At 44.9% G+C, this 9086-nt stretch overlaps 1 pseudogene; it reads left to right on the top strand.

The window, feature by feature from the left end:
• The first annotated feature begins 1972 nt into the window (after window positions 1-1972).
• On the top strand, window positions 1973-2969 carry LOC132013921 (vesicle transport through interaction with t-SNAREs homolog 1B-like; annotated as a pseudogene).
• The last annotated feature ends 6117 nt before the right edge of the window (window positions 2970-9086 follow it).

Below are 9086 nucleotides of genomic sequence, written 5' to 3'. Positions count from 1 at the left end.
TCCATGTAAATTAAGAGGAGGACGTGCTTTGTATCATTCCAGAGTTAGTCACCAGATGCCTGGGTGGCTCGGTGGGTTAAAGTCTCTGCCTTTGACTCAGGTCATGGTTCCAGCGTCCTGGGATTGAGCCCCGCATCAGGCTCTCTGCTCAGCGGGAAGCCTGTGTCCCCCTCTCTCTCTGACTGCCTCTGTGCCTACTTGTGATCTCTGTCAAATAAATAAATAAAATCTTAAAAAAAAAGAGAGTCACCATTTCTGAAAATCAACACACAAATGTCAGTGCCACTAATAATATTTGAAACTCATTAATTAGTCTGTATTTGCAATGGATGCATTTATTGTGATTCTATATATAGGTATGTCTGATTATTTCTTTGTCTTCAGTGAGGATAGTCCCTGTGCATTTACATACAGAGTTATATGTTATATCATTATAAATAGTTTTCCCTTTATTTCTCCTTTGGGTTATAGTTCAAGCTCTATATTGATTTTTTGGGAAATTACGTGGATAGGTAGATTATATTACCTATTAATATAATTTCAGAGTATTAAAAGAACCATTACCAAATATTTATTCTACCATGCTGGTAGCACTCATTTTAATAGGGTTAAAGAGCCATTGTTTTAAACCAATGTGGTCCTTGTTCTCATTGTTTGCTGTAATCTCTTAACCTGTCAGAGGACTGCACCTTTCTATGAAAATCACAAATTGTCACTTCTTATAGTACACTAATGCTCTCCTTCCTAAGGTGGAGCAATCTTTCTGAACTGGAAGAGAGAAGTGCCTGGATAGCTGTTCAAGTGTGGAGAGTGAATTTGTCTCTCCAGGAGCAATTCTTAGACCATACTAGAACATTTAAACAAAGTCTTACTTCTTTTTTTTTTTTTTTAAGATTTTATTTATTTATTTATTTGACAGAGAGAAATCACAAGTAGGCAGAGAGGCAGGCAGAGAGAGAGAGAGAGAGGAGGAAGCAGGCTCCCTGCTGAGCAGAGAGCCCAATGCGGGACTCGATCCCAGGACCCTGAGATCATGACCTGAGCCGAAGGCAGCGGCTTAACCACTGAGCCACCCAGGCGCCCCAAAGTCTTACTTCTATATAGAGAAAACTGATATGTAAAAATGAGTATCATTAAACTAGATCAACCAGTTTATACAACACACTCTTCATCAATTTGGGGTTCCTCACAGGATTTCTTCTTTCCTGGATCAAGTTTTGCAACCAGTGACAGTGCTTATCTTTAACCTCTACCTTAAAAACTCCTTGAAGAGCTTGAAATCCAAACCAAAACTGGGGACACTGAGTGAGGTAAACATTTCCTCTTTTCTAATTATATAAGACCTGCCTTGAATTATCTCCTTCCCTCCTCCTTCCTTCCTTACAGCTTTTCCATTAATAATTAAGATCAAACTTCGTTTGAGGAAACTTCACCCCTATAGACATAACGGCAGCAATCACCACAAGATCACCTTTACAAGATAATCCTAGGGGGGATAATGTACTAGACCCAGCATCTCTTCAAGAGTGCCAGTTTTATATAAAAAGTGATGAACTTACCTAGGATCACAGCTAGGAGGGTGTAGGGCATGAACCAGAACATGATAGAGTTGCTGAATTCCATGATAGAGTATCACTTCTGGTTGGGTGATAGCTGTGCTGATGTAAAATAACTTTAGTACCACTTGGATTTGCTCATTACTCCATGATACCCGAAGTAACCCAAGCAATTGGAGATTCTCTTGGTGACCAAAGTGATAGCCTACATCCTTGGCAATTCTGCAGGGTAAGATGGCCAGGATGACTGATTTTTTTGAAGTCTACTTGGGCTTTGAATGGCACTTTTTTTTTTTTTAAGATTTATTTATTTATTTGACAGACAGAGATCACAAGCAGGCAGAGAGGCTGGCCTAGAGAAAGAGAGGGGGCCAGGAAGCGTCTCGTCCTCGGCAGCGATGGAGGCGGTTGCCGTGATGTCTGCGGGGTTGGGCGGCTGACGGCCCAGATAGGAGCAGGCCCAGTGCCCCAAATCTTGGTGGCCAGTGCTGGAGCGCAGCCTGCGCCATGGCCACCTCCACCGCCTCCTCAGAGCATTTCGAGAAACTTCACGAGATCTTCCGCGGTCTCCAAGAAGACCTGTGAGGGGTGCTGGAGTGGCTCCTGGGGATGGCCAGGACAGAAAAGAAGCTGATCAGAGATTTTGATGAAAAGCAACAAGAAGCAAATGAAACGCTGGCAGAGATGGAAGAGGAACTACGTTATGCACCCCTCTCTTTCCGTAACCCTATGATGTCTAAACTCCGAACCTACTGGAAGGACCTTGCCAAACTCCATCGGGAAGTGAGAAGCACCCCTTTGACAGCCACACCTGGGGGCCGAGGAGACATGAAATATGGCTCATATGCTGTAGAGAATGAGCACATGAACCGGTTACAGTCTCAAAGGGCATTGCTTCTACAAGGCATAGACAGCCTGAACCGGGCCACACAGAGCGTTGAGTGTTCTCATCGGATTGCCACAGAGACTGACCAGATTGGCTCAGAAATCATAGAAGAGCTGGGGGAACAACGTGAACAGTTGGAACGTACTAAGAATAGGCTGGTAAACACAAGTGAAAACTTGAGCAAAAGTCGAAAGATTCTCTGTTCAATGTCCAGAAAAGTGACAACCAACAAGCTGCTACTTTCCATCGTCATCATACTGGAGCTGGCCATCCTAGAGGGCCTGGTGTACTACAAATTCTTTCACAAGCACTGAATTTCCTAGAGGGAAGGGTTTGTGGACCAGAACTTTGACCCTGTGAATGAATGGTGTTAAAGATGAGGAATAAGCATAGCGCTGCTCTGAGGTAATGGTTTGAGGATGCCCTGTGTAGCCAGACCGTGGGAGGTGGGAGGGAAGACAAAAAACTGCATAACTGTGAAGGAACAGCAACAAGACCAGTATGATATACCAACGTAATAAATGCTGTTTATGACGTCTTTAGATTAAAAAAAAAAGGGGGGGGGGAGAAGGCTTCCCGCTGAGCAGAGCCCGATGCTGGGCTCGATCCCAGGACCCTGAGATCACGGCCTGAGCCAAAGGCAGAGGCTTAACCCACTGAGCCACCCAGGCACCCTTGAATGGCTTTTTAAAGTTATAATCTATACCATCTGTTTAGCAAATCCATGATCAGGGAATGAAGACATGAAGCTGAGGTGTCTGTATGTTAAAAGAAAAATTAAAGTTAAAAAGTAATTAAAACTGCCTAACATGATCTAAAAATAAAATCTATTAATTTTTTAAAAAATAAGTAAAATAAAAATTATTTTGAAACAAATATTTGTCTTGTGTGTAAACTAAGAACTAATATTATTTTCAGGAATTAAATTTGCACTTGAATAATTTTTTAAAAATTCAAGAATTTTCCAAATATTTTTTTCAAGATTTTATTTATTTGACAGACAGAGATCACAAGTAGGCAGAGAGGCAGGCAGAGAGAGAGGAAGGGAAGCAGGCTCCCCCCTGAGCAGAGAGCCGATGCGGGGCTCAATCCCAGGACCCTGAGATCATGACCTGAACTGAAAGCAGAGGCTTTAACCCACTGAGCCACCCAGGAGCCCCTGGAATTTTCCAAATATTTTTAAATGTTTTTCTTATCTAAGAAAATGTGAATTGTGGGGTTTTTTAAATGATGGAACAAACCAATATCTGTTTGTCAATTTATACTATTCAGACTGCTTTCATATGCATTTAAAATTTTTTTCAGTTGAGAGACTGTGGTCCAGGCAGTTAAGTGTCTGCATTTGAGCTCAGGTCACGATCTCAGGGTCCTGGGACTGAGTCCCGCATCAGGCTCTTTGCTCAGTGGGGAAACTGCTTCACCCTCTGCCTACAGCTCCCCCTGCTTCTGTGCTCTCTCTCTTTCTCTCTCTGACAAATAAATAAATAAAATCTTTTAGGAAAAAATTGTTTTCTGTTTTCAGAAGGGCAGTGTAAGCCCCATCTTCCTCAATTAGTTACTGTGTAATCTTAAATGAGTTACTTAATTTTTCTTGCTTTAATTTTCATCATCTTTTCCCATCCTTATAATGGGGGCAACTATAGTACCTAATTCAGAGATTCAGAGTTGCTGTTGAATTTATACTATACTCAGAATCGTAGACATGCAGTGTTAGCTGTTATTATTATGATGTCATAAAATTCTAAGAACTAGTGACAAAGTGTCTGAGGATCTGAAGGGGTTAATGGTGAGGGGAAAAGTCAGGCACTGGAGCACACTGCCTCCATGCAAGATCACCAGGACCCAGGTCCTCTGACACCCAGGTCTTCAGGGCCCTTTTCAGCCCAGGGAAGGCAAAGTCTGGGAGATTTCAGTGCTGAGCTGCACCCTCTTCAGTAAGTGAATAAAGCAAGTTATTAAAATGGGCTTAAGAGTACAATATTATACATCTAATGTGCTCTCAACCATTACAACAAAGCATAGTATAAAACCTGGAGAAAAAGACTGCAAGCACCTATGCCAAACATCGGGAGCATTGCCCCTACAGAAGGGATTATGGGCCACTCTTGGTGTTTCTGTAGTTGTCTCTACTTTCCAAGTGGTGTGTATTGAGCATAGCATTGTTTTGATAACCAGGGAAGAAAAGTAGAAGCCGAAAATGATTCCAATAAAAACAAATTTATTTCTGCACCATTGAGTCAAATAAGGGAGCCTCAGGAAGGGTAGGCGAGGAAGAAAGATTTAAAATCGTAAATGCTCACTTTAGAGAGCTTTTGTTATTTGAGGAAACAAGAGCTGTCAGATCCACACTTCATTCTACTAATTTGGCGTGTCAGATAAAACTAAATGTTAACAATCGAACGCCGCGGTGAAACAAAGGCGGCCGCCTCATCGAGGTAAGGAATCCTGCACCGCTCTTGGACAACCCGGGAGGCTCGTTTTTTCCCTCGACAGAATGAAACGCTGAGAAGTTTTTTTCCACAAGAGGGCGGTAACTGCTCAGGATTTTTTTTTTTTTTTTTCAAAAGGACTTCTGAAGGACCCAGAGGCTTGAAAACCCAGCAGCGACGCGGATGAAACAACTTTTTCTCAACGAAGAGTAAGGAGCCGCACGTGTGAGGCACCGGAAGGACCCATTCCGACACACGCACGCACACCCACGTCAGAAGCAACAACTCTAAGCAGGACACAAAGAAGAACTAATTACAGACTCGTTTAAAATGACCTAAATTATGTTGGGTGGACACAGGTGTAAGTTTTTCACGGCCGTTCACACCAGACACTGTATAATCTGGTGGATCAAACCGGACTAGCACTTTATCCCGTAAGGAAATGGTAGTAACCCACAGACGTTCCTTCAAGCGCAGGATTTCCGCGCCGGAGCCCGTTTTCCAGAATATACTTGCAAGCAAGGGGTTTTCCTGGAAGCAAACGGGTCTCCGCAGAAAATTCTGGAGGGGAGAGGACTGTATATACGTACGTCTACGTGCTTTGCTGAAGTTCAAGACCAGTTTTCTCTCCAGCAAGGTATTTAGCGTTTTCTTGCATTTACTCTTGTTCCTGAATTTGGGCTTTGATATTGCAGGCATTTTGGGATTTCAGTGTTCTCCATCTTCTGGGACATTTCCGAACCCTCCCTTCGGAATGCGTATCCCCTGGGAGAGCTCAGTACCTACCCTGAGACTGTGCAGCAGGAGGGCCCTGCTGTTACTTGGAGGATCCCTGAGGGATGTCCTGGCTTGGGGTTCGAGACCTTTTCCGTAAAGGATTCTACGTCTACACCAGTCGCTTCCCTCACATATTTTGTTGGCCTCGTTGGGAGATCGCAGACCACAAGACCCTACAACACTCTTGGTCACCGGACCTTTGTTGACCTCTTTCTACTCCAGTACTTCCCAAATCCATCTCCTTAATTTCTGATCAGCAGAAGCAGCCACGGATCCAGTTCCCCTTCACAGCATTTGCAGGAGGCAAAGAGACGGACAGACAGAAAAGCATCCCCTTTCCTCTGCTCTCCTTCTCGGAGACTGACTTGTTTCAAGCTTGTGGACATTTCTTCTTTCTCCCTTGTGCCGGCTCGACCCCTCTTACAACACTAACGTAAACCCAGCCAGCCTCCGGGTTCAGCCCGCGCAGGCCCCACTCGCTGGCGAAGTGGAATCATTAAAGAAGTCTTCAAGGCAAGTCAAGCAAACACATTTCAGAGAGGTTTTTAGCCTGAAACACATACCTAATTCCCTTCATACCCGACCCCCCCACCGCCCGTGTTCCCCGCCTTTTACGAATGCAGAACAGACTTCTCGTGGCTACAACTGAGTATCCCGACATTGGACGTTCATATATTTGGGGAAGAATAGTTACCATTCACCCCCAACTGCTACATTTAAGTACATTTATCTGAGCTTTCATTTGCATTCCTTCTGCGAGTTACCCTGAATTTAGTGGCCGTTCCTTCAACTTAAAGCAGAAGTATCCAAACGGGCCAGGCGTTTCTGAGTCAAGGGTTAGAAGGCGGATGGGGTGGTCAAGGGGATCGCGCAGGCTGTGTTAACAGTAGCAGCAGGCTCACAACAGTAAACTTGAAAACTGCTTCGGTTGTTCACAGGCTCGAGAAAGTCAAAGGACGCGTGTAGCTTTTCTCATCCCTATCATTTTAGCTTTTTTTTTTTTTTTTCCAACCTCAGAATTTGCCAACACTCTTTCATTTTTTTCAATTAAAATGCAAATCGTTCGCTTTCAAACACAGCCCCCTCCCCCAAATATATATTATTGCAGAGATGTGAGGGGGGTGTCGCAACCACGTGTTACACGTTCTACCCTAGAGTATACTCTTAGTCGAACTTAGCAAAGTCCGACTTTATTAGGTCATGGGCAGAAAAACGTGCTGGTCCTGGGGATTCCTAAGGGAAAGTCCAGACTCTCTAGGGCATCTGTAAGCCGCGTGCAGGACAGCCCCAACCAGAAACGGGCCTCCCTGGTCAGCATCGGGATTTGTTCTTCCAAGACTCTGCCCCTAAGGTGGTTAAAGTTCTGCGGGGGTAGGGCCATCTCTCCCTGCCAGTGACAGGAGGAGACCACCCCCCACCCCCTCAAGACGTCCCTGGCTCTTCCCGCTCCCAGCTGGAGACAGACGGAGCAGATCGATGACAACAAGCACCAGGCAGGCAGGAGGCACCCACCTTCCTTCAGCGCATCGCAGTGTGTATCTGGAATACAAGCTGCCCCACGCGGGTTTCGGGCACCCATGGTTCACCCCCGGGATCTAGGTACACAGACCCCAGAATTGTTTTATTGTCACAAGAAAAAAATGCTGCTATTTTAATTCATCGATGTGAATGATAAATAAAAGCAAACGATGGAGATGCCTTGCACCCAGCTTTGCAACTATTTACCAATGTCAGTTAAGCCAGAGTTGACTGGATGGAGTTGAATGTCTCTCTCATATTTCTCTGTCTCTTTACTTCACTTCACCCCATATCACATACTAAATTTACAAAAGGAGAATATCCAATTTTTTCTCGGGTCACAATGTTTGCATGAAATGAAAGGGGGATCGTTTTTGGAAACTGGAATCTTTGGGGATCACTGGCCTCCTCCCCCCACCGCCCCATTCCTACCTAGTCTTGAGAATGCGGTGTACAGGGGGAATGTGAGGAGGTCACTGGTGGCCCAGGAGCGGGGTTCAGGAAGTAGATTGTGTGCCACTGTCAACTGGGAGTCTGCGACATAGGGAAAAGTTTAGTTTGTAACGAAGCAAGAGGCAGAGGGGCCCCAGCAACTCTGCCTGGCTGGGCTCCCCACCTCCTCCTTCTGTCCCAGTCTTTTGGCCAAAATGGCAGGGCACTGGGGTTTAGACCCATAGCCTAGCAGAGCATCCTCCCTCATAGGAAAATGCAGATGGTCCCCGCATGAACTCTCTTCTCGCCGGACTCAGCATAATTCACGTGGAGGCAGGAAATCACCTTCCTTCCGGTCAGAGTCTAATGTCTGAGAAGGGATTGATTTAACCCAGTCTTGAAGTTAATGCAGGAGGCTGGAGAGGGAAGAGGGGGACCAAATAAAAACAAAATTACTTTTATCTCAGAAATGAATGATAAAAGTGGCAAAGGGTAAACAAAGACATTAAAACAAACAAACAAACAAACAAACAAACAAACTCAAGCTCTAGCTGACACCTTAAAAAGACCAAAGCTAGAAATGAGGGCTATCAAAACAGAATAAGCCCTCCTGGCTTTTGGTACTTGGACCCGTATGAGTGCTTTTGCACTCGCAGTCAGGATGGAGCTGCCCAGACTTTATTCTTGAGCGATTTATTTCTAAGAATTAAGTTTGGACTTAATGATCTCATCCAAATTGCTCTAGTGAGTACCCCTCACTGGTGTGTTACTTCAACATGCTGAAATCTCAAAACTGTGCAAAGGTCTTCCTCCTCATTTGCACAGCTCAACCCTGCTAGCAATTTCAAGCTCCTTCTACAAGGAAGCAGGATTGGGAGATAGAAAGGGAATAAAGGAAATGACTCTCAGACATCCCATCAACACAGCCCAGAAACCTGAACATCTCCATCTTTCAAAACAACTCTGGTGTTCAGGGGAAGGGGCCAGAGTTTTGGAGACCGTTTTCAAAAACTTACAGTATAAGGGGGGAGAGGGGTACCCAGATACTTCTTTATACAGATTTTCCTTTTGGTGGTTCTACTCCAGTGTAAACGCATAACAAATAACGACAAATAATCAATGAAAAGTAACGAAGAACGAACAGAGAGGGAAAGAGGGAGGTGGCAAAAATGGAAGAGGACGATCCTTGGGCCTACTAGGGGATTAAGGGCATCTATAGGCTTAAGGAGCAACAAATTAATTTACACAATTCTGGGAGAGCCCAGATGGCCTTTAATTAATCCCTTCAAAAGAAGGAGCTAGGCCGGGGCTGCGCCGGCTGCCCGCTCCATTAGCTCCATTTTACAAGGGACCAGACTGTTCGAGGTGAGGCGTCTCGAGCTGGTAGGCGAAAGGGGGGTGGATAGGGTGACGCGAGCAGGCGAGCGGGGAGGCGAGGGAAGAATATGAACTGCTTTTCCATAAAAGGTCTGGGTTTTCATTATTCTT

Source organism: Mustela nigripes, chromosome 1 (genome assembly GCF_022355385.1).
Source record: "Mustela nigripes isolate SB6536 chromosome 1, MUSNIG.SB6536, whole genome shotgun sequence".
Lineage (NCBI taxonomy): Eukaryota > Metazoa > Chordata > Mammalia > Carnivora > Mustelidae > Mustela > Mustela nigripes.
This window is presented reverse-complemented; position numbering and strand designations above follow the sequence as displayed.